Here is a 23862-nt window from a genome sequence, read left to right on the forward strand (position 1 = left end):
ACATATATATGAAAATACCATGGAAAAGCAATAATATATGTTTGCTCTCCTCTTCCTCACCTCTGCTTTGCCATGGATCCCCCATTCCCTGGCCAGGTGTGTGGATTGTGATTTCCACCCATTTTTGGTCCTGTGCCTGGTGAACCCTGGGAGAGCCAGCCACATCAGTACTGGTTTCCCTGGTTCACAGCCATGAAATGGAAATACATGCATTAACCTAATTACTTTTTCATCGTGAACTAATTTTCAAATACTATGTGCGCCTTTATTGCGGCWTGTTTGTGTTTGGCAGTTCGTTTCTGTAAAAGATGAACCTGATTAATTGGACATAGCCATGCACGTATTAAAGTGGATTTGCTTTCTTCTRCTCTTCTTGAATATTCCAGTTTTGAATTTCAAAACAGGTTTCCGTATTACAGCTGGAGAGCGTTGGTTGTGCCGGCTTTGGGAGAGCTTTGCTGCTCTGATGAAATTCAGATTTGTTGGTAATGAAATATTGCATTTCTTGAGCAGTGAAGTGCTTCCTTCCATAGTGATCAACTGGTGGGACTTGTTGATTTATGGGAAGGACTTTGGCCGTAACCTTTCACAGAGTGTAAAATCCTGAGGCTAGAGGCAAAGGCAAGTTCATGTTCCTTGATTATAGGAAATCCTTTCTATAAAACATTCTGTCTTGAGGATTTCTATTAATTGATTTAATTTACGGTATATCTGCTGCTTGACTGTCTTCTCAATCTCTTTCTCGTATTTCAAGAAAACAAACTGACCCTTTATGTTGTTTAAGGGAGGTCTGAACAGATGCCGGTCTGTGACCTGACAAAGATGCCTGCTCTCCCCTAGTAGTCGTGGTGTTAAATCAAGTTCRTCTCTCTGACCCTGCCAGGGCTGTGATGTTGGTGTCCTGGTGGGGAAGCTGCAGCTTCCCTTTGGGTAACATCTGGCGAGGTTCCTGCTCCTTATGTTTTGTCTGTGTGTTTCCAGGGGTGGTGATCATAGAATAATAGAAATATCTGAATTTACTTGAGATAGAAATATCTGAATGTACACCTAGGAGCCCCATGTGCTGATTCCAAAGGAACCCTGGGAAGCGGGAGAGTACAGATGTGCAAATCCAGCCCCATTTCTATGCCTTCTTAGGGAGACCAGTGCTGAGAAAGTCTCCTGCTTGTCTCCTCTGGTAGGTATTTCCACACTGCCCCTGCTCTCTCTTCATCTATATATTTCTCCTGCTCTAATGCAGCCCGTTCTTTACCACACAGCAGAGCCAGGACAGCAGCACTCACTTCTCCTGGGATCTTCTCTGCCCCAAGCTCCGTCTTGGTGTTTCTCTTGCTATTTCTCACCCTTCTCCCTCCTTGCCCAAGTTGCAATGTGCATCTTCAGGAGAGGCCTTGGAGGGTTTGGTGGGGCCTCGCTGCCCCTTCTCTATTCCAGTATTTCACAAAGCGATGGACCTGGGAAACTGCTTGTTGAAGGACATTACATGTGAAATTTCCCATGATTTCAAGGACAGACTGGACAAGGACTTCCAGAGGAGATTTCTGGCAGGTTGATGGCCCGAGAAGTGTCTTCTCCCAGCTTCTCACTCTTGTCGCATCAAGCTTGGGCAAATATTCTATTTTTCTGCCCCCTTCTTGTCCTTCCTTCATGGAGGTTGTCTTTGGTCTTGCAGTAGCTCTTGGTGYGAGCCAGCAGGCTTCTCAGGAGACCTCCAGAGAGTGAGTTTTCYTGTCTCCTTACTCTTCTCTAGCACCTCTCATACTCACAGTCTTTCCCTTACTGTTTTAGGATGTTAGGCTCTTTCTCGACTCTTAGTCTTTGTCCCTCAGTTTTGATTTCAAYTACTGATATTTTGGACTTCTCTTAAATTCATTATTTGTTCATCAACTTTAGATATTACTTCAGCTACTGATATGCTGATTACTTTAACCTAACCTTAGTCAGACTCTTCTTTCTTTCTGTCCMCCCCAATGACTGTCTTATGTCCTTTCAAAAATTCTTGGTCTTTAGCCACTTTCTGTTCATTTTCAGCTATTTTGGCTTTTTAACAAAGAAGTTGGATTGTCCCTGCATTGCGCTGAATTGCTTTTTTCTGGCTTGATGATGTTGCCAACAGCTCTGTTCTGGGTACTTCAGAGCTGGAGTATCTGAATGTCTTCAGAAAAATGTGTAAGTGGAAAAGTTTTTTTCTTGTCTTCCATGTAGTTGCTAATAAAATACGGACTGAGCCGGGCTCTTGCAAGGGAGCATCCAAAGGAGGCTTGCACAGAAGCCGACATCTAGGTGCTTGGAGTGCAACTTTCTGCATCCCCCATTGGCAAATAGCTTCAGCCTGCTCAAATCCTCAGTTTTGTGCTGCTTTGAACAGGCAAAACCCAAACCAGGCAAAACCAAATGCAGTGATGCAGTTTAGTCCGAAACGCAATCCTTGCAGGACCCAGCTGCCTGCTTCAGTACTCCAGATATGTCGGGATTTAGATTTAATTCTGGCCTCGGGTTCCTGGAGTTGGTGGTGATCGCTCTGGGCAAGCAAGGTGTAGCTACGCACAGGTGTCATCGCTGGGAAACCACTCGCTGTTCTGTTTGTTTATTATTATTTTAAGACTGCTTTTTTTTTAAATTGACTTGAATAGTTGTGGGTATTGTAATAAAAATGCTCCCCTGTAATTTTTGTAAAASCCCTTTTTTAAGCTGCGATGTGCAGAAGCTGAGGAGACCGGGTTCTGCGTGCAGCTCGCAAGCAAATAGCGGTGGAGAAAGCTCCCCAACCTCTTAGGAAGGAAAGGCTAAAGGACGTGAAGAAAGGGATGCTTGATTTAAATAACCTGCAGAGCAAGGTTTAGCTTCAGTTGAATGGTAGCACTTGTTTCAAAGCCGACCCAGGTGCAAGTTTTGCCGCTTTTGCTACTTTCCACTCTTGAAAGCAGTATCGGTGCTGGGAGGCAGCGTGCTCCGCTTGCAGAAACCGTGGTTTCAAGCACTTCTCCCGCTTTATTTTGGAGCAAGGAATGGTGCTTGATGCCAGCAGCTACCTTCCTGCTCACTCCTGTCCTTGTCATGTCCCTACGCGGGGCTGTCCTGCAGCAATGTCCATTGGRGCTGCAGAAATCCAGGAAGGTTTCGTCCATGCTGTTATTAAATTATTCAGCGTAACGGTGGTAAGTAGAGACGTGGCATGTGGCAATCCGGGCTTGTTGGGCAGTCCTATCCCATCCACACTCCCCATTTCCAAGGCAAACACATGCAATCCAGCCTGGGCTGCTCCGCGGACCCATTGATGCCCTTTGGATGGCCCGGAAAACGGTTGAGAAATGCTCTTTGTCTTGTGTTCCTAATTATCCTCATCTCCAAACGTTAAACAACAACTTCACGCGAGCCTCTGCAGGGCATATGGGAGCKGTTTCTGCTTTGCTGTGTGTATTTTGGAGCACATGAGATTGATCCTGTTCCTCTGGAGCACAGGGTTGTGTGTGTGTGATGAGCGCTGAGGATCCCCTGCCACGTGGGCTGCCCGTGCCGGGCTCGAGGTCAGCAGCCTTCTGGATGATCCCTGTGTTTCCTGGCGCTCAGGGAAACGTATTGTAAAGCCTGGACCAAGAAGGATCCCCTAGAACTTAACTTCCAGCTGTTTTACATGGGGTCCCTTGTTCCAAAGGTTTTTCTTTAACAAGCACAGAAAGTAGAATAATGTTTAATAAAAGCAAGGGAAATTTATAGCCTCAGATGCCGGGAGGAGAGGCTTTTTTAAAGGTCGGTCTGGTGGCTGAGTGYGCGGTGACTATTTACGCAGCAGAAGTCGGGATAAGAAAATGGCATTTCCTCCCTCCTGGGCAAGTTTGTAAAGCAGCAACTTATATTCTGGTAAACTCCAGTAACGGGAGCTACTTAATCTTTGATGCTATTGCCTGTCTGCTCTGTTATATTGCTGTATTAAGGGGGGAGATGCATGTTCTGGGGCTGTTTATACTGAAAATCCGGTGGCAGAGCGGGCTGCCAGCTGCAGGTTTGGGGCAGGACGTTACGGGGTGCTTGGTGTCATGCAGGCAGCCGAGCTGCACTGATAATTTTCCTGTTAAACCTGCGGTAATTTAAGTGAATTGATTTAAAAACATTGCTTTGATTTAAAAGCATTGCTGCCTCTGCTGGGCGTTATAGCCCGGGAGAGACGAGTGAGCGTTGGAGCAGCCTTCAAGCCTCGCCTGCTGTGCAGACTGGCCCCAACGATGCTATTTCGCGTTGAATATTACAGAAAAATCTCTCAGAATTCCCCCCGTTTGCTGGAGTTTGGGAGCGGGACCCGGGATGCCGCGTGCCGGAGGAAGGAGGCGTTTGGGAATTTGCAGACCTAAGCGCATCCTTCCCTGCACACATTGCCTGAGGTCTCTGCTTCCTCACGCTTCGACCCTCCTCCTTTCCCACATCACCTAATTGCAGCACAAATGTGCTTATTATCGCAAAAGAACTTTTTTTTATTATTATTATTCAAACGTTTCCTGGCTTTTTGTGGAAAGTCCCTCTGTTTATTCAAGGCGAATTGTGTGCCGTTAAGTCCGTGTTAAAAATTTATACCGTATAGGAGCTTTATTAATAAGTGGGTATTCCTCAGAATTCTTTTTATGACCTCAGAAATGAAACTGCYAAATCATGGGCCTTTTTATTTCATTTATTTATTTCAGCGTGGCTATGAGTAACGGCCGCGGGGACTGCGCTTTCCCCGGCAGCGTATCCAGCCCTTCTGCCCACCYGGCTGCGTCGTAAAACCCAGAGTTTAACTACAGGGCAACCAGAGGCCGGGCCTGCTTTTTGTGTGGCCGGTTAGAGCCCTGAAACCCAGGGATGTTCCTTGGGATAAATCCTGTATCTTCCACCATGGGACACGAGGGAGCGGTGCCAAGCGGAGCCACGACCGTCTCCTTGTTTTACGGGGCCTTTAGCAGTTGCTCCTGATGGTTGCTTCGCTGCAGCTGGGAGAAGAGCCCAGTTAAACCCTCTTTGGGCCCTGTTAAACCCTCTTTGGGGCCTAGGCCTATTTGCTTTCAGCTCGCGGGACATGACGGGGCCGTACGTGGTGGGGAAAGGATGGGATCCCATGGGAAAGGCGGTGGCAGAGGAGGGTTCCGCCGTGGTTGGCGGCAGGGCTGGGGAGCTGCCCGGCTCCTTGGCTGCCCTCGGCCTGACACCGCCGTCCAAGTCGTGCCCAAATCCCAGACCCCCATCCTCCGGCAGCCCCAGACCCCTCCTAGCTCCCATTCCTTTCTTTTCTATTTTTTTTTTAATATATATGCATACGAAATTCTGCTGACAGGTTAAGGTTATCTAAGGAGGCTCTGATAAAGGCMAGAGATATATATTTTAGAGTTTGTATAATCATTTTGAATGTTTAAGTGAARAAAAAGAATATATTGTCTGTGTTTTTGAGGCAAATCCATAACCTGAGGATTCGATATGGCAGGTGCCTGCTCCGGGTTTGCCTTCGGGAAGCTTCTTGCTGCTGCTGACAGCTTTTCCCGGAGGATAATGCCAGGTTCCTCCCAGGTATCCGGGGGCTTGTTTCCAGATGGAAAATGCTGTGGTGAAAGAGTCTCCCTGCAGAACAGGGAACCACAAGGAGACGTGGGGAGGAAGAGCGGCCGAGCGCTCRCAGGGCCCGGGCGAGCCCTTGCTCGTGTGGTATTTGCACTGAAAGCCGTCACCTTTTCAAACCCATATGGAAATAATGGAAATAATAATCCTTTTTCCCCCCCCCCCCTCCTTTTTCCCCCCGCTCCTGTTATGTCCTTCAACTCTGTTTCCACCGAGCAGATGTGAAAAAGCGAGAGGATAAACGGAGGCAGGAGGTAGCTCCCGGCCCGCTGATGGGAAGGGGAATTCGGCGTCGGATCAGATGCGAATGCGGATGGAGAGAGCTCCGGGTCTGCCCCGCTGCCCTCTGCCTGCCAAGCTCCAGTGCTCAGGTGCTTTAGTAGGTGCCCTGACATCAGTATATACGTATATACATGTAGATGAAACATAGCCTCTTCATGAGGCTCATCCTCCAGAAGCTTCTTTGGAGAAGCACCAAAGGTGAATTTCTGTTTTATTTTTCGAGATGATGGCTACGAGATGCAAGGTATTCACTTGGAGCAGGGCTGCTCGGTGTCTTAGTTGCAGAATTGGAAAAAATTGGCTGTTGTTGTGATCCCATTCCTGCTGTTATCTGTGTCCCCTTCTCTGTGCAGACAGCATAGTGTGGGTAGCCCTTGGCATCTKTCTCATCGTGTTGTAAAACTTGGTCATTATCAAAAAGACACTTGGGAAACAGATAGGGAAGGCTGAGTAGGAGGCTGGTGCCTTTTTGCAATGAGTCCAGTGGCCTGGCTGGGTGTTTTTCTGTTGCTCTCTATGAACTGCAAGTGGGCAGCTCAGAGGCTGGTGAGTTAAAGGACTCTCTGTGTCCTAGGCAAATTTCAGGAAGGCCATAGGTAGCCATTGGAGGGAAGCAAGGGAAAAGCAGGCACTGGGAAAGTGCCCCGTTGGAAGAGGAAACCCCATGAAATGCTGCGTGCCGGAAGGTGCTTAGCCTCCCTCGTGCTGCACGTGTGAGCAGATGCACGATTAAACCAGGGAGATGCCAGGAAAATACACCCAGGTATCGGAGCAGAACCTGCTGCCGAGCATGGAGAAGTGTAGGGAGACACTCCTGCTAAAAACATTCCCARTGGGAGAGTCCAAGTGAGTTCCCACTGCTGGTGCGTTCAGGCTGTGGCCACCTCGCTTTCTAGCTGCCTTTTTCCCCTCGCACGCTCATTCCTGTACATGTCCCGTGCCAGATCCTTCCTTGCTTGCCCATTAAATATAACCAAGGAAAAGGGCTTTCCCCCTTGGAGCATCCTCTGCTCCTGGGGCTTCCCTCACTGGGGACAGCTCTACTGAGCTTCCCGGTGCTGCTCCCGTTTGGCTCCGGGATTTCCATGCAATTATAAAAGCTCTTCCCAGTTAGAGCGATCGTGGYGGGTGTTTGGTGCCTAACGGGGACTGCTGGCCTTTCCTAGCCATTTTTTTGTGCTTTCTAGTGTAATTCTGCTTAGGTTTTTACTATTGTTTTTCGCTTCTCTGCCTGCTGCCAGCGTCTTTGCTGGTTGGGCTGCTTCTCCTCAGCAAGGACACGTTGCTCATCAGCCTTCCGTCTGGTGTGACTTGCTTCTCGTGTTGAGTTTAAGCTGATTCAGGCAAGGTCGGGTTAAATAGCGCACGGGTGCTGTACCTGGCTTTGCATGGGGTTGCAGTATTGCTCTCTAAGTCCCGTCCAGAGCTCCTGGAGCCCTAAGTAGCCAGTCTGCTTTGCACAGCACAAACTTCTGCAGCTAACGTTGAGAATCACAGAATATTCAAGRTTGGAAGGGACCTCTAGAGATCATCTAGTCCAACCTTCCCGCTCAAGCAGGCACACCTAGAGCATGTGGCACAGGGTGGCATCCAGGCGGGTTTGGAAGGCCTCCAGAGAAGGAGACTCCACAACCTCCCTGGGCAGCCTCTTCCAGGGCTCTGTCACCCCACGTGGATCCTGATTCTCAAGTGATGGCCTCTTCCTTGGGCAGCTTTTCCTCAGTTTGTGGCTACTAATATATTTTCATAGGCCTGTCTTCATTAACATTTAAAATATTGATTGCCATTTTGTGTTCTCCACTCGTGAGAACTTGGTTTTGATGGAGGGTGGTGGCCTGGAAGAGGGTGCTGTGAAATAATCTCCATTATTCTAGTTTAGACTTTATTCTGCTGTGTCCGTGATGGGAGAGGGCCAGGACCTGCTTCTCCTGGGTGCAAAAAAGGTGAAGGTGATGATGTGGGAAAGTTTGAGGTGGTCCTTGGGGTGCTGGTCAGTGTGTTCAGGTTTGCAGAAGTCACCAAAGATCGCCCTGTAGATCAGGGACTGGTCATGAGAACGGGTTGCGCTCTTGCCCCTTGTGTTGACTTCTGCTCTTCACCCTTGTGCTGCTTCCTCKCTCTGTGACTTTCCAGGTGAGATGAACTATGTAACCATTGCATTTTGTGCTTTACTCTCCAAAATACTGTTTTCTGGGAAATTGAGCTGAAATTAAGTGACATTCCATCAGTCTTTGGCCACCTTAGTGGCTGGGGCTGCATGTGGAGGTTCACGTTGCTGCTGTTCCCCACCAGCCTTGTCCGTGAATGTTCCACGGTCTTTTGACAGGGGAAAAGCCAGAGATGCCTTCTGGTACTTGAAGCATTTTCCTTATAAAATCCTGGCAAGTGCAATGACATAAGTGGATCATTGAAATATTAATGAACAGATTTGTAGGGAAAGGGAATTCATATCCTCTGGATCAAAGAAGTTTGTTGTATATTAATTTTATGTATTTACAAGTTCAAATGTTTCTTAAATGTCTTGTGCCRTCTCTGTTAGCAGCAAACGCAAATGTTTTTAATAAGCCTTTATTTGCAACAAAGCTGGCCAAAATGTTTTCTGTTTTATTTCAGAGTTGGTGGCATTGCCTTGACGCTAGTAAGTCTCTGGTCTTGCAGGCTGCATTAACCCCTTCGCATCTGACAGGSTTTCACCCATGCCAGACCTGTAACATCTAGAAGCACTTGGCCCAGGCTACAAGAAATCTGCCGTAGTTCTTGGGAGCCCAATATGTGACATGCAATTAAAAGGCTACGAGCTTTGCTAACTCTTATAAATTTCTTTTGCAAGTGTGGCTGGTAAAGTCCAGTTTTATTAGCCACCTGCGCGCGCTTTATTTTTAAGCGGGGATGCTGGGCCTGTAAAACTGGCTTTTTAAAATTTACTGTATCAGATGTTCTTGGGGTGTCTGTAGAGCGTGGCGCTGTTGTTGCAGCTGCGGCTTTGGGAGCTGCTGTTCGCCGCTACTGCGGCTCTAATGCTGGGTGTGCTTGCACGGGGGCACGCTGCATGCGCCAGGAAGACGTGGTGTGAGCCACATCTTGGAGCCACTGCGGGCACCGAGGGGACAGGAACCCGTTCTCCATGTGAGCATCCAGAGAACTGCATACGAATCCCAAGGGTTGCAGCAACCTTAACCCCTCTGAGGTGCTGGGGTCCCCTTCCTTGCAATGAATCTTCAACTCAGATGGTCCTCGGAGAGCGCAGGGTGGAGGGGACTTCAGGAGGTCTCTAGTCCAACCTATGGTTGGACTGGATGATCTTGAAGGTCTTTTCCAACCATAATGATTCTACGATTCCTGCTCAACGCAGGGGAGTGGAAAGGTCAGAAGAAGTTACTCAAAGCTTTGTCCCATCTGAGCTTGACATCTTCCAAGGACAGAGAGCTTTCTGGGCAACCCCACTCCACCCTTTGCCTGCTTTTTGTTGCCAGAACGTTTTGTTCACCTTGTTGGAACACCTGGTGTCAATGATGCCCATGAAGAGCCTGTCTTCATCTTCCTTGCTGTTGCAAAGKAGGCTGAGGTAGCTTGTCTCTCCTTGAAGAGCACCATGGCTCCTGGCTGGATTTTCCTGCCCACACTGTGACTCCCCAGGTTGGTTCCTGTATGTGGACAGTGCTCCAGAGCTGCAGGTTCTGGTGTTGCACTCTTGGCCCTTCCAGCACCGTTAGCAAATCCTCTGTTCCTGGGATGTGTTTTTAAATATAATAATTTCCTCCTAGACAGAGACCTTATGTACTTAGCATCCTTCGGGCTGGAGAAAATTAGCTTTTCGGCCTTATAAACCCCCGTGAAGGGTTGTTGCTGATAGAAATGTTGACAGACCCCCTTGCTTGGCGGTCTGCGTGGTGCCACTGGAATGAGATGTCAGGAGCGCGCGGGGGGACAGCTTGCGTGCAGCTGAGGCACCAGCCCCGCGCGGGCCGCCGGCCGCCTGCTTTGCTGCTGCCTTTTCATGTATTTATTTTGTTTTTCTCTCTCTTAGGCCAAATTCTTGTCATTTACTGCTTCCTGGACCCGTTGACTTCTGATTGACTTAAAAAAAAATAAAAAAAATAAAAAAAAAGGCGCCCTGGGTAGATTAAGCTGCCGAGATGCCTCAGAGGCGTTGTTTATAGGTCTGCGTTGGTTCTTTTTGAGTGAAAGCGAATACTTTAATGTATTCCATATTTCAGGAATCTCGCGGCCTTGGATGCGAAGCGCYGCGGCGCTGGAAGACGCTGTTTGCTGCTCCTAGGGAGAGCCCGAGTCCCGGCAAGTTGGACGCTGTCGGAAGCTGCAGCCCTGGTAGCTGCAGGGGGACGGGAGGTTTTGGGGCGAATAAGGGGTGAGAAGGAGCGAGTTTTGCAGCCTGGGCACGTCCCGAGGAGCCCAGCTCTTTCCAAAGCCTTAGGATCRTGTCCTGGTTGCAGCGCATCTTCTGAAGGCCTCCGAGCCCGTGCAGGGCCTCGCTGCTCCGCTGTGGTCTGCYGTCCCCATGGGCAAGTAGGAAACAYGGGCTGCGATGGAGGTGACGGATCATCCGTCCCCAGGTTTGCACTGTGCTGTGGGGCGTCTCCATCTCCTCGYTCCTGGGTCCCTGCAAGTCGTCCTTGTTGCCAGAGCATGTGGGACGAGTAGATGCTCCTGGCCCCTTCCATTGATTTCCAAGCGCGTGGTGGTAGAGGAAGGTGGGTTGTCATCCATCCCCATCCTGCCTCCAGATGGGGATACCGTGGGGCTCATCAGTTGTTCTGTGTCTGTCTTCTATAACAACTGTCACCATATGCCCTGTAGGAGAAGCAGCTCCATGGGGCTGTGCCTTGAGGGAGCTGTTGATGCTCTCCATGGAAGCAGACGCTGATGCTGCACATACCCAAGGGGCTGGGCAGGATCCTCTCGCTCTGATGTTTTTATGTTTTTACTAATTCTGTGGAATATTTGGGCTTTGATCATGCCCTTGTGTCAGGAAGCAAGCGAGGAGCAGCTAATCCCGACTGCTTCCTTCCCTGTTCCTCATGGTTCCTTCTGCTCCGCTCGTGTAACGTGGCACTTGCAGGCTGTCCTGGTGGTGACAAAGTGAATCCAGCCTCGCTTCCATGCATCTGTGCAGCTCCCTTTGGAGTGACTTCACTTGGCAACGAGGTGGGTTTTGTGTCTGGCCAAGCTTGGTCGGTGGCYGCTGAGTTGCAGGTGTTTTAGCAGCCCCATTTGGGGCAAAGTGAAGTAGCTCCTTGCACCAGAGCAGCCCCAGGATCCATCTGCATTTGGTTTTTCTCCCTGACATTTAACATCCTGATTCCCACTTGATCTAATGGCTCTGCATACAATGGGAAATGAGGAAGAGAAGGGACAAGTGATAAATAGAACATTTTCCAGCACGGTGTTGACTTGACCCCCACAGGCCATTCCGGGTTTCTTTGGTTTCTCTGGACCTGGTGGGCACAGGCTTCTCTCCAGATGTTCCTGGGCACCAGGACACACTGGTGTGGATGCAAAGTTGGTCTCCAGAATCCAGACGGGGCTGAGTTCTGACAGGCAGATGAGGAGCTGGAGCATTTTCCATCGCCTTCTAGCTCCAAAATCAGGAGGACGGTTTGTAAATTAAAATTTTGTGTCTCTATAAAATTTGTATATGAAATAGCATTAACTGCKGATGAAAATTTCTCTAATACAGTTGTTACATAACAGTTACTCTAAATATTCATGCAGATATTCARGATTTCTTTTCCCCTCCATGGTTATTTCTTTGCATGGTACAGATACCGTGGATGAAATACATGTGTTGCCACTGAAAACTGACATAACCCGAGTGTGAAGTATTCAACTTTACTACCATTTTTAGGCTTGAGTCTAAACGCTGAAACTTTTCCAGGTTTTAGGGGAATTTCCCATCCATTAAAAGGAAGAAAAAAGGAAAAAAAGATTTTATTTTTAGCTGGTGGCCCCTTTATGGTGTAACAAAAGGAAAAGCTGGGGAAAGGCAATGCGTGGGGGGATGTTGGGACTGAGGTTGGCTTGGATGAAATGTGAAAAGAGCAGCTTGGAGGGAGGAGCTGGACATAAATAACAAAGGGAAGGTTGAGGTTTTGGGATAATTTTGTGGAAATTTGACAGTCGAGGGTTCTGACACTCAGAGAGGTGGGGGAACGGGCAGGGGAGAGCCGAGGAATTTCGGAGTTAACTTCCCAAGAGGCTGAATCCGAAGCAAAAACCCTTTGGAAGGAGGAAGCCCTTCGTGGGTGCAGCCCTGGCCAGCGCTGCCCACCGGCTTCCTTCACTTCTACCCTTGATGCTTTGGGACCAGAAACTCAGGGTTTTCCTCCATSCTACTAAACCAACAAGGTTTCCTTTTGCAAAATTCATGCCTACTAGAAAATAGCCCACCTGGATTCCCCTTGGGGGGATTTGGCTCTCTGCAGGAACTCGGTGCTTTTGCTCCCATATCGCTAGTCCCAGAGCTGGATCTGAAGCTTGAGCAGTTGGAAAACACTTGAGCGGGTCCCACGAGCTGTAAAGATTATCTAAGTCGGGCTCAGGGAGCCCTCAAACTGGAGCCATCAATCCCTTATGGACCATTTGAGGAGGCATCCAGGACTAAAGGCTTCTCACCAGCTGRGTCCCAAGGGTCCTTTATAGGGCTGAAAGTGGGGCCACCAGGGGGTGAGCGGCAGCTGCCCATGGTGACAGGGTGAATCTGGCCCAGGAGAGAAGCCAGGGACGGGGAATGGGCTTGGTGCTGATCTCGTGTATTTGGGGAGTCTTGATCCAATGGGCTGATGAAAGTTGTTTTTTCTTTTTCTTTTTTTTTTTTTTCTTCTTTCTCTCCATAAATTAGAAACACTCACTTAGGGATTAAAAGAGAAAAGCCAAGTTAAAGGCAAAATGATRGCATTTATTAGCTTGAATTTCCATGACTAGTTAATTTTGCCTGCGTGTGGGTGGCTGAATAACCCCCCCGTTCCCAAAGCCGGCACGAGGAACGTGCTGGGGCTTGGGATGGCCACCGTGGCCAGGGAAAGGCTCATTCCCGTCCCCGCTCCTGCTGCGGGCTCTATGGGAATGCTGCTCTGCTGGGGACATCCGTCCTGTGGGATTTGGGAAGCGTTAGGGCTCTGGGAGCACCTTCATTGCCGGGAAGTGCCTGAGAAACACAGAATCACACAGAATGTTTAAGGTTGGAAGGGACCTCTAGAGATCATCTAGTCCAACCTTCCTGCTGCAGCAGGGACATCCAGAGCATGTGGCACAGGGTGGCATCCAGGTGGGTTTTGGAGACCTCCAGAGAAGGTCCAGAAGAAGAAACCACCCGCAGGTGCCTGCAGAGAAGGTCTCCTTGGTGCAAAGCTGCTTTGGGAGGGTTTTGCTTGCTAAGCATTTGCCGAGCTCATCAAAGTTCATCTTTCCGCATGTTTTTTTTCTTAACCCTTTAATTTGGCCATGTCTTGGAGTCCTTAGGAGCTGCTGGAGATGCTCTGCTCTCCACTTGGGCATCTCCATAAGGAGCTAGGCAGCAACGGCTGCAAAGCCCTCAGGAAGCACCTTCTTTCCGGGACTTTTGAAGGGCATCCCTTGGGAGGCAGCAGCTCGAGCAGGCTTCACCCCTGGMTATCCATGAGGATCCGCTGCTGGAGCAGAGACCAGGATGGAGAGGAGCATCAAGGGCTGCATCCACGACCACCCAAGGAGCACCCTGATACTGCGGCGGCGGCCTCCGCCTCCYGCTCCTCACTGCAGAGGTGGCTTCCAGCCGCATACTTGTCCATCCTGAAGTCCAGACCAGGATGAGGCCTCGTGTCCCAGGGATCCAGGCACCATCAGAAACGCCTCATCCGAGGCCCCTCCGAGCCCAGCGCTCCCAATACCTTGGGCTCCGCGGCATATGCGGAACAAATGTGAATCAAACACAAGAGTAATTCCTTCAGGAATTTTATTTATTGATGTGGTAGCGCAATACTACACTGTTTACAATGGCGAGTTAAGTGGGATTGGGGGGTTTGCTGGGAAGCTGACAGCTTGCGGTCCCGAGCACAATTTCTGCCTTTGGTGGGATGAAAGCAGAAAAGCTATGTGCTTGAAATGGTTATTTATAAATGATTTGGAAGTTTGTTCCCTTTCCAGGCGCGGGAGAGCCTGCCAGGATTGCGGTCGCTGCGATGGTGAAATTCTGGATGCGAAAGAAATCACAGAAGTCTGTTTGCATTAGAGTAACAAGATAAAGAACCTCGCGGGGGACCCGGCGGAGCTGCGCTCGCCAGCCCCGTCCCCCCGCTGCCTTTCCCACGGGGAAAGCGCTGGGAAGCGAGCAGGATGCCGGGATGCAGCCCGCTTGGGAAACGAGCGGGATGAGGGATGCGGGATGCAGCGTGCTCGGGGCTGGAGCAGGAGCACAGGGAGGTGCCCGTGGGTGCTGCTTTCTCTGTCCTCGGGGTCCTTGCGGGTATTTGCAGGTGCTGCGGTGTCTGCTGCACCCTTGGGTGCCCCTAGCACCCACCCCTGCACGAAACCTGCGCMCATCTTCACGGGTGGCTTTGGAGAAGCCCGACTTGATTTATAGAGATTTTTCTAGTGAGTTTGTAAAGATTTTGTGCCTCATTTTTAATGAAAACTTGTGTAGTTCTCAGGTCTCTGGTACATCTCAGCAGTCGACAGTGCCTGGCCCAAAGCTGCTCCCAAATATTGTGACTTTAGCCCCAAAGCGGGTGGCTCCTGTCGCCGGAGCACCCTGGTTATTGCGAGGTGCCAGCCGCAGTGCCACGACCTCCCTGTGGGTTGTGCCACACAGTGGGGGCCACTTATTTGTTTGCTGCTTTCGGGATCACACAGTCCCAGAATCCTGAGATGGAAGGGACCTCTAGGGATCATCCAGCGCAGCCCCTGCTCCACAGGGACACCCAGAGCATGGGGCACCTGGGCACATCCAGGGGTTTGGGAGATCTGCAGAGCAGGAGCCTCCACAGCTCCCTGGGCAGCCTGGGCCAGGGCTCTGCACCCTCACACCAAGGAAGTTCCTCCTCACATGGAGATGGAGCTGCCTGGGGTTCAACTTGTCCCCATTGCCCCTTGTCCTGTCACTGGCCACCACCGAGAAGAGCTTGGCCCCTTCCTCGCTACATTCCCGCTTCAGGTACTTGGCCACATCCCCTCTCAGCCTTCTCTTCTGCAGGCTAAACAGCCCCAGCTCGCTTAGWCTTTCCTTGTATGGCAGATGCTCCAGTCCCTTCATCATCTYTATTGCTCTCCCCTGGACCCTCTCTGGAAGCTCCACATCTCTCTTATACTGGGGAGCCCAGAACTACCCCCAATGCCCCAGGTGACCCAAGATGTGACCCAAGATGTGAGATGTGACCCAAGGAGCTTGTTTGTTTGCACAGCTTCGGGTAGCACCAAGGGAGGGCATCACAGAAACCCCGATGGCTCTGGAGGTCCATCCGTGGCGTTCCCGGCTCCCAGCTTTCCTGAAAGCCTTTTAGGCTCCGCTGTGTTTGATGGAGGGAAGAGCAGCGTGTCACCTCTTGCYTTCTTGGAAAAGCTCCTCCACCTGGGCGGAAGCTGAAGCCTTCCAGGTTAGTGGAGCACTGTTCTTGTGCCTTGGGAGTGGGAATTTTTCCTGTCGTGGTGTGAGCGCGTGCGCCCGTCCTGCACTGAGGTGGGGCTTTCAGAGGCCTCCATCATCCCGAATCTTCCTATATGTGATGTTGTGGGGGCTCGTGGTGCCCCCCCCCAGGCTAGGACACGGTCCCAAGGGCTCGGCAGCAATCCTCGCCGTTCCCCTCGGTGCCTGATGCGGTTTCTGCTTGCTCTGTGTTTGTTTTGGTCCTCCTGGGAGGAACTTTTTGCCTTTCGGTCAAGTCACATCACTGCTTTATTGCTTGTTTTTGCTATTTTTTATTGTTAATGCTTGATTGGGATTATTGTGAGCAGCTTCCCTGATATTTGGGAAATGAGAGTACTGTTTTTTGCGGTGCGTTTGCTCAGGTGATGAGCGAAGGGAGCTGAGAGGCCCTGGTCGTGGATCCCTTCCCAAGGGGAATGATCCTGACCCTTTGGTCAACGCAGGCTGCTGCGGGCTGTGTGGATACAGCAGCCATGGGTGCCCACGAGGAAGCCTTTGGAAGGGGGTTAGATGGTGCCCGGGTGTCAGGATGCCAAGGGCAGGGGCAGCCCCTCTCCTGGGAGCCTCGTGGAGGTTTGGGAGGTCGGGATGTGTCGGGGAGCGAGGAGGAGCAGCCGGAGCCCTGGGTACAGCCCGGCCGCTCACGTCTGCCTTGCTTCTAATAACCACCCTTATTGCAGAACTGTAAATGTTTTTCCTATTTTGATGGCTATAAAAATCATAAATTACAGGAGCAGCCCCRGTGCAGCGGCTCATACCGAGAGCACCGACCTATTCCCAGGTTTCGGTTGCGTAACGGCTCGTATCCATAGGCGGGATCGCTCGCTCGCTCTGCCGGGGTTGTGTTTCCCCAGCAGGACCTGCCAAGGAGAAGCCAGGAGAGATGGCAGCCGGGAAACGCGGCGAGGGAGAGATCAAGGAAAACTCATGGAAAGGAGAGGAAGGGAAGAGCTCCCACCGGAGCCGAGCGAAAGCCGGGAGCAGGAAGGTGGCCTCTGTTTTGGGAAGCCCGTGCCAAGCCCCCCGCCTGCCTCTCTCCTGGCTACCAGCAAAGGTGGCTGCGTTATAAAACAAAAACACGTCCCTGCTYTCCCTTTGTTTATCTTGGAACATGCGTTCCTGGAAGGCTCCTTCGCTGCCGCCCGTGCGGCTCCCTGCTGCTTCCCGGGCAGCCCCGGCCTCCTGCCCGGGGCAGCGCTTTCCCTCCCGCCCGTTTGAGCCGTCTCCCCTCGCGCCGCTTCCGTCATTGCGCCGGGAGTGTTTGGAAATGCCTCCCRCGGCCTCCGGCCACCACCTCGGCTCCGCGGCCTCCTAATGAGGTTATAATGAAGTCGGAAGGGAGCAGGAGGCGGCGGGATTTGCTGCGGGAGCGGCCGCCGCTGCAGGCGGGTGGCGCGAGGCTTCCTGCGCGCTCCCAATGGGATGCATCCCAATATGAGGATTGGGAACGCACTTTCCTGCCTCCTCTGCTTCCATGTCCTACCAGACTGCAGCCTTGGAGCCTGTTTGCAGAGGCCTGGCCCCTCTCCAGGGCTGCTCGTGGGCTGGGTGATGCAGAAACTCCTTAAAWTTGGACAGGACCGAGAACGGAGCCGCTCGAGCAGCCGAGGATGATGGTGGCGCCTTGAAGCCCACTTTGCAGGGGTGAAGCCTCTGAYGCTGCACAAGGAGCGTCCCGCCGTGCCTGGGTTCCTAACGGGGCATATCCAGGGTGCTGCAGTGTTTCCAAGGGTGTCTGTGGCATTCGGGTGTGGGTGAGGGCAGCCGCAGGGCTTCGTGTTGGAGGCACTTTKGGATTTAACAAAATCCAAAAGATTTTGTTGGAGAAAAGGCCCTCGCGCCCTCCTTGATGCTCAGCGTCTGTCCGCCTTGGTAATCCCCAAGGCTGGAAAAAGAGAAGCCGTTCGTTTAATTTCCTTCCTCTGAAGAGCCAAAACCAACAGTGTAAAAGCAGACACACGTCAGGCYAGAAGTCCTGTGAGCCCCCTCGCCCTGCGGGGCAGACGTGCGTGCTGACGTTTCCCTTTGGGCTCCTGCCGGCCTCCTCGCTAATCCCAAACGAGCAAAACGAGCAAATGAACCTCAGGACAGGCGGACACGTCTGCTCCCGCTGGGGCAGGACAAGGACAAGGTGCTGTCTGCCCATAGACTATGGTTTGTCCTGGTGGTTGCTTCGTGGTGCGGCGAGCTGGAGGTGGAAAGTCATTGGCACGTGGGAAGGCCACGATCTGGCATTCCCGAGCCCTTTGAGTGTGATTTCCTTTGCTTTCCATGTGGGAAGCCCATGATGTGGCATTCCTGAGCCCTYTGAGTGTGATTACACAGAGTCCCGGGATGGTTGAGGTTCGAAAGGACCTCTAGGGATCATCTAGTCCAACCTCCCTGCTCCAGCAGGAGGACACTCAGAGCACGGGGAACCCAGTCACATCCGTGTGGATTTGGGAGACCTCCAGAGAAGGAGACTCCACAACCTCCTTTGCTTTCCACATGGAAATGCCACAATCTAGCATTCCTGAGCCCTCTGAGAGTGCTCTCCTTTGCTTTCCATGTCCTCCCGTGTCCCCACGTTGAACATCTTTGCTATCAGGCCACTTCTCCATGGAAGCTGTGGCCATTGCTCTCCGCTCGATAGCGCCCTGCGTGTTGGCTGCTGCTTCCCGCTTGATGCAAAAGGAGCAGAGGGAAAGGATGGAAGCAGCGGGTGGGAAACCACAACCATGTTGGGCYGCAGGGTTGCTCTGAGCATTGGTGCTGGAAAGAGGTGGCACCGTCCTCCTTCCTGTGCACCATGGTGGGTAAAACACAGTGAACTTGGATGAAAAAATGACTTGGGGCCGGAGAGCATCTCTGTCCTYGGCTCTGCTGTGTGGACATGGTGGGGAGATGCGAGCTGAGCACGTGTTTGGTGGAAGGACGTTAGCTGGATTGGCAAGAAGTGTCCAAGCTGGTGTGAGGTGGAAGGGCAACGAGGAGGACAACGTTCCTCACCGACTGTGCTGGGACGGAGCCTCCGAGAGGAAGAATTCTGCAGTTTTTGGAGAGTTTCTCATTCACAGATTTCAGCGCTCTGCACGTACCTGTGTTGTTCCTGCGGTTTGGAAGACACGAGGATTGGGCCAAATGGAGACCCACGATCGTGTCCTGTTCCAGCAGGACAACGCTGGAGCTGAGAACAGACGTGGGCTACAGCCCCGTGCACTTGGGCCACCGAGAACTGCAAGCAGGGATAAGTTTGGCAATTACTGATCTTATAGAATTGCACTAAGGGTCTCTCTTAACTCGGAGCATTTTTGAGATGTCATGGTAAGAAGAAAACTCCTCGGAGCCCTTTCCCTGGGCCGGCTACGGCGGGCCCGGAGACTTGCATCCGCAGCGCTCGCTTTTCCGGCGCTGCCGCCAAATCCACGCTCGCTCTCCCACTGAAACTAATTATTTCTGGTCTTGCAAACCTGAAGGCAAGARCTGACCCTGGATTGAAGTTCCTATTTCATCGTTGTCGAGGGGCTTTTATAAAAAGGCTAAAATTTCCAATATTTTCTTGCAGTGAGCAGCARTCGCAGCTCCAAGGCAGGGTAGGTGCAGGGAGCCAGCGGGGAGCTAATAATAAACCAGTGCACCAGGGATTAAACCTGGGAGCTGCAGCTCTGGAAGCGACACCACTGGCTTGCAGGACTTGCAGAGCTCTGATTTAAGAAGAGAAGCAACAAAAATCCCCAAACTTTTAATCTTGTGTYAATGCAACCTTTAAAGAATTGACTTTTACAGCATAAATAGCTGGTGCTCCAAACATAAATCCCCCCTGATTTCTGAAAAGGAGTCGCCCCTGTCCAAAAATCAAATGGATGTCTGAATCATGCAGGATAAACTGGAAATAGTTCAGCTGAACAAATAATGCTTCTATATAAAATGGAGCGCAATAACATGCGGAGGATTGGAAAAACATGTCAGTTACCAAGAAAAATACTATTGCATCCATATTAATTTTTCGTTTTCAGTTAGAAGAGAAACCATAAGTCACTATTAAACTTGTATTTCAAAACTTTATATTCTTTTTAATGCCCTGATACAGCAAACCATGCCTATTTAGGAAAGTGCTTCAGCATGCTCAAGTCACCTTTAGGGGAAATTAAGCACGTGCTTAAAGCTGAGTTTACTCCTAAGTGTGGTGCTGATTCGGAGCTCCAGCATCCCGAGTTACTGGGGCTTGCTGGAAAACAGCTTAAATTTGGCATGAGATTTAAATTTTGTTTTAGAAAACAGTAAGGAACAGCAGAAATGTTTCCACTGCGTTCTTAAAATATGGAAGAATATTGTTTTATAGAGGACGTTTATTGCATTGTCTACAGCCATGAGAAAATCCAGAACAGCCAAATTACGAAAAATAGCGGGACGAACACTGAAACAGTGGGATTTTTTTTGTAATTCTTCGTGTCAGTCTGCGTGTAATATATAGAGTGCACACAGTGTGATTTTAAAAACAAGGTCTGTGGCAGCTTTAAATAATTATTTGAAATGAAGAAAGGAAAATGGAAAGGGCTTTCTTCTATTTGATTTAGTCCCCGCTCTTGTTTGCTTAGTCTGGGGGGGCGGCAGGGCTTGGTGGCACTGGGAGCGTTGCAGGGAATGCAGCTCTTGCTCTGCTCTTCTTGCCCAGGGGGAAAGCGGGAAAGTTTCCCTAATTTTTYTCCCCGCTTTTTTTTTAATTGAATAGACGAGGTCATTAAGAGTTGCTGGAGCCCTTTTTCCCCTCACAGAGGTCACCAACCACTTGATATTTTTAACCCATCTCTGCTTCTGTGCTGCGAGGGTGGAGGAAGATCTTTCGGGGAGGAACTGGCACAGAATCAGAGCTGCTCCTTGTTTCTCCCCGTGGAGTGTGGCTTGATGTGGAAGAGCAGCAAGGAGGTTAGCAGGTTTGGGACAACTGCTTCTTTCTCAGCTGCTTGACTGCCCTTTTTTAATCAAAAGATATGTTTTTTATTTATTTATAATTTTATATTGTTGTTTTAGTTGGTAGTCCACTGTCCAGAGTCAACTTGACGTTGCTGACGGTGGCAGGCGTTGCTGTGGTCCCCTTCACTCAGGACCTTCGTTCCTGGAGCTCATAGACCCATTTACTCGCTCTGACCCCAGGCAGTGCCTTGGATGAGATTCATCTCTTGGGAAGCCCCAAGCTTGGGCAGATGAGTTTCCCTCCTGTAGATGTTCGGAAAACTGTGCAAAGCCTCGAGTTATCTGCAAACCTCCAGGTAGAGTCTTGGCAGGGCCCCTAGCAAAGACTGAAGCTCCCTGGCAAGCTGGTGGTCCCCTGAGGTGATGTTGGGCACCCAGTTGTCCCCAGGATGCCAGGAGGGTGCAACGTGCTCGGTTGTGGTTGCACTCAGAGCCACAGCAGCTTTTAAGCAATGATTGGAGTTAGGCCAACAGTCTTGGGCCAAACGAAGGCACCGAGCCCTGCGTGTTCGTTCCCGGATACTGGGAAGTCGGCACGTTGCGGGTCGGCAGCGTGGGCCTGGAGCTGGAGCTCGTTCTCACGTGAGGCTGCCCATGGGAACGCGGCGGTGGGAAAGCTGCCGGCCGTATCTGCATCGTGTTGCAATAAATCTTCATTCCTCCTCCCTTTTCTCACTTCTGAAGCTGGGAACAAACAAACTCCATATAAATATGTTCCTAAAGAAGGCTTGACTTCCTACTTGGCTATTTATAGAGGGCTCTTTCTTCGTGCATATGGAGAGCAGCTTTATTTTCTCATCTTCAGTAGCTTCTGTTTGATCTTGTGGGTGCTCCCYGGGCCTCCCCCAGGAACACGACTGAGAATTTATCTCTTCAAGACCCTGCACGGAAAATGTAAGGTGATTTCTGGAGTTCCTTTGACACGTAGATGTAAGAGACTTGAGAATTTTGGCTGTAGATCTGCAGGGAAGATTAAGGCTACCTGGGGCTACCTGGCTCTATCTTTGAAGGATGTTAAAAAGCAGAGAGTGGATCATGAAGGGGGAGAGGAATCCCATCCAGCTGGGAATGGTGACTTTGCATCCGAAGGCATGTTTCTCCATAGTACAATCGGAGAGCAGCTTATCAATTCCTGTTCTCCTCTGTGGGTTTCAGCTTCTCGTACCTGCTGGTGCCTCTTGCAGTGTTATCAGGCCTAGTTKCTTGCAGCCCACTGAGCTAAAGGGAAAGGGTTTGCATTTTCACAGCTGGAGTGACCTCAGCTAAGTGACTTCTTGGCCAAGCACCAGCTCAGGGTTGCAGCAGATTCATTCAGAGCTTGGCTTAGTGCAGGAGAAGATGCCAGAGGGAGCAAACACAGTGTTGGGTAACCATGGTGCCACTTGTGTCTAACGGAATGGCATGTCATGAATGCAGTTTAGTTGTGCAGAGGATGGAGTCGGACTGTYCAGAGACTCATCTCCTGCAGTGAGTGAAGCTCAGTTGCTCTCAGATTTTCGGTCTGGTAGTTTGGCCAGTGCTTTTGGAGATGTCAGAAGCCTTGTGGCTTCCCTGTGCTAGCACTGACTTGGCAGGAGGGTGTGAAAGGGGCTGTTGACCACAAATTCCCAGGAATTTGAGGACAGTGTAAGAGAGGAAGATGAGATTAGGAGTCAAATAACTTGTTACCTCCTCCTAATTCATAGAATTGTAGGGTCATTATGGTTGGAAAGACCTTCAAGATCATCAAGTCCAGCCGTTCAGGGCTGGGAAACTCCAAAGCTAATTTATCTCATCTCTGCCCTTTTGGTACTTCTGCCTAGAGTAAACCCAGGTATTTCTGCAATAAGCTTTGCAGGAGATTTGGGAGTAGGTCAGGTCAAAACTGACTTTGCAGAAAGAGCAACCTCTTTGTTGAGATGGGCATGGAGTGAGTGTCGTTGCCTGTTTGATCTTTTAGCTGACAGCCTGAAGTAGGACAGCTTGGATTCCTTCCTGGAGGACATTAGTGCAGCTCCATTCCAGCCAGAGGCTCAAGCGTGTCATCTCCGAGCCTGTTGGAGAAGGTTTGTGAAATGCTTCCCTACCCAACCGCTGCCGTTGCCACCTCTCAGACATCAGAACTGCCTTGGGCTTCTCAGTTTGACCCGGATTGAACCTTTTCAGGAGGAACTGGTTTACTTCTCGGCTTAGAGGAGTTTTCCTGATGATTGCTGCCTCTAATCAGAGGTGGGCTTATGATTAGAAGCTTTTCCAGAGCTTTTCTCTTATATATTTTTAAATAAGACAGAGACTTCTGGTGGCAATTTGTATTGCCATCTTCCAGAGGACACGATGGAGAAGCTGTTCCTGCATAGATCAGAAATGGCCTTTGCAGATTTGGGCTGTTTTAAGCGAATTCCCTCGTTCTGGGGCAGGATGGATTGTTCCGACTTTTCTTYTGCATATGTCTGATAGGAATGCTGTGCTTGGAAGAGTAGATTTATTAAAATTGCAGAGTTTGCTTATTCAGAAGAAACTCTATGTGCTCTTTACTCTTGGCGATGTAGGGGTTGGGCTTGGTCTTCAGACTGAGGTGATGGAGCTTTGGTGGGTTGCTGAGGAGCCTCTGCACGCTGCCATAGCCCGACGGGAAACCTGTCCTGGTGACGGGGTTGACCATGAGCTCGGTTGCTCCTGTCGTGCCTCAGTTTTTGCGGCTCCTTCACGATGGACCACATCTCCGAGCAGAGCAGCGAGCTGTTGGATAGTTTTGATCTCACATTGAAAYGCTTTGCGGAGCTTCATTAAGCAAACTCGCAACGATTATGTAAAACCCTATCCCGGGCCTTCAAACGACTTTTTAAAGCCCGGCTTTGCTGGGGAGCTGTGCCTAATCGTCCCTTAGAAGAGGCAGGGAGCAGCGGGCGTTGAAAGGCAACGGCTTGAGCTGCGGGAGGGCGGCCAACTCCGCAAGTGTTGAAATGTGCACGGAACACGAGGAGAGCTTTGATGGAGACACAGCCCAAATTTCCACAGCTTTGGGCTCTACCAAGAGAGCTGCGCTAACGGCAGCGGAGGAGGCCTTTGGAGAGACTTCAGAGGCTGCCAGGGCCGTGTCAAGCCTATAATCTGAACAGAAAACTGCCTTAATGTAATTAACATCATAGAAATGTAAACCCTGTAAGGACAATCCCTTCCCTCTTTTTCTGAGAACCTCCGGAGCCTCTCTGTCGTTCAGTGAACAAACTGGGTCATAAATTGAACTCAGAAGGGAAGGAAATGAGGTGCAGCCAATGGAATATGGAAAGGATTTGGGACCAAGCTGTCCCTGTGGAAGATCCAGAACTATACCTCTCTTTTCTGCTCTGAAGGATGGTGTGTCGAAGTCCAAGAAGGTTGTGGAAATACAGCTGCAGGGCTTAAAGAAGAAATAATTGACATTTATG

At 50.5% G+C, this 23862-nt stretch overlaps 1 protein-coding gene and 1 long non-coding RNA gene across 5 annotated transcripts in view; both read left to right on the forward strand.

Annotated features, from left to right (window-relative positions):
* EXOC6B (exocyst complex component 6B) overlaps positions 1–23862 on the forward strand; it is a 219116-nt gene that overhangs the window by 38347 nt on the left and 156907 nt on the right. The gene's annotated exons all lie outside the window — the stretch shown is intronic.
* LOC112955526 lies at positions 1125–2102 on the forward strand. The gene is made up of 2 exons (XR_003250901.1): positions 1125–1177; positions 2032–2102. It is a non-coding gene; the product is annotated as an uncharacterized LOC112955526 (long non-coding RNA).

Source organism: Nothoprocta perdicaria, unplaced genomic scaffold (assembly GCF_003342845.1).
Source record: "Nothoprocta perdicaria isolate Ctin4 unplaced genomic scaffold, notPer1 scaffold_58, whole genome shotgun sequence".
NCBI lineage: Eukaryota > Metazoa > Chordata > Aves > Tinamiformes > Tinamidae > Nothoprocta > Nothoprocta perdicaria.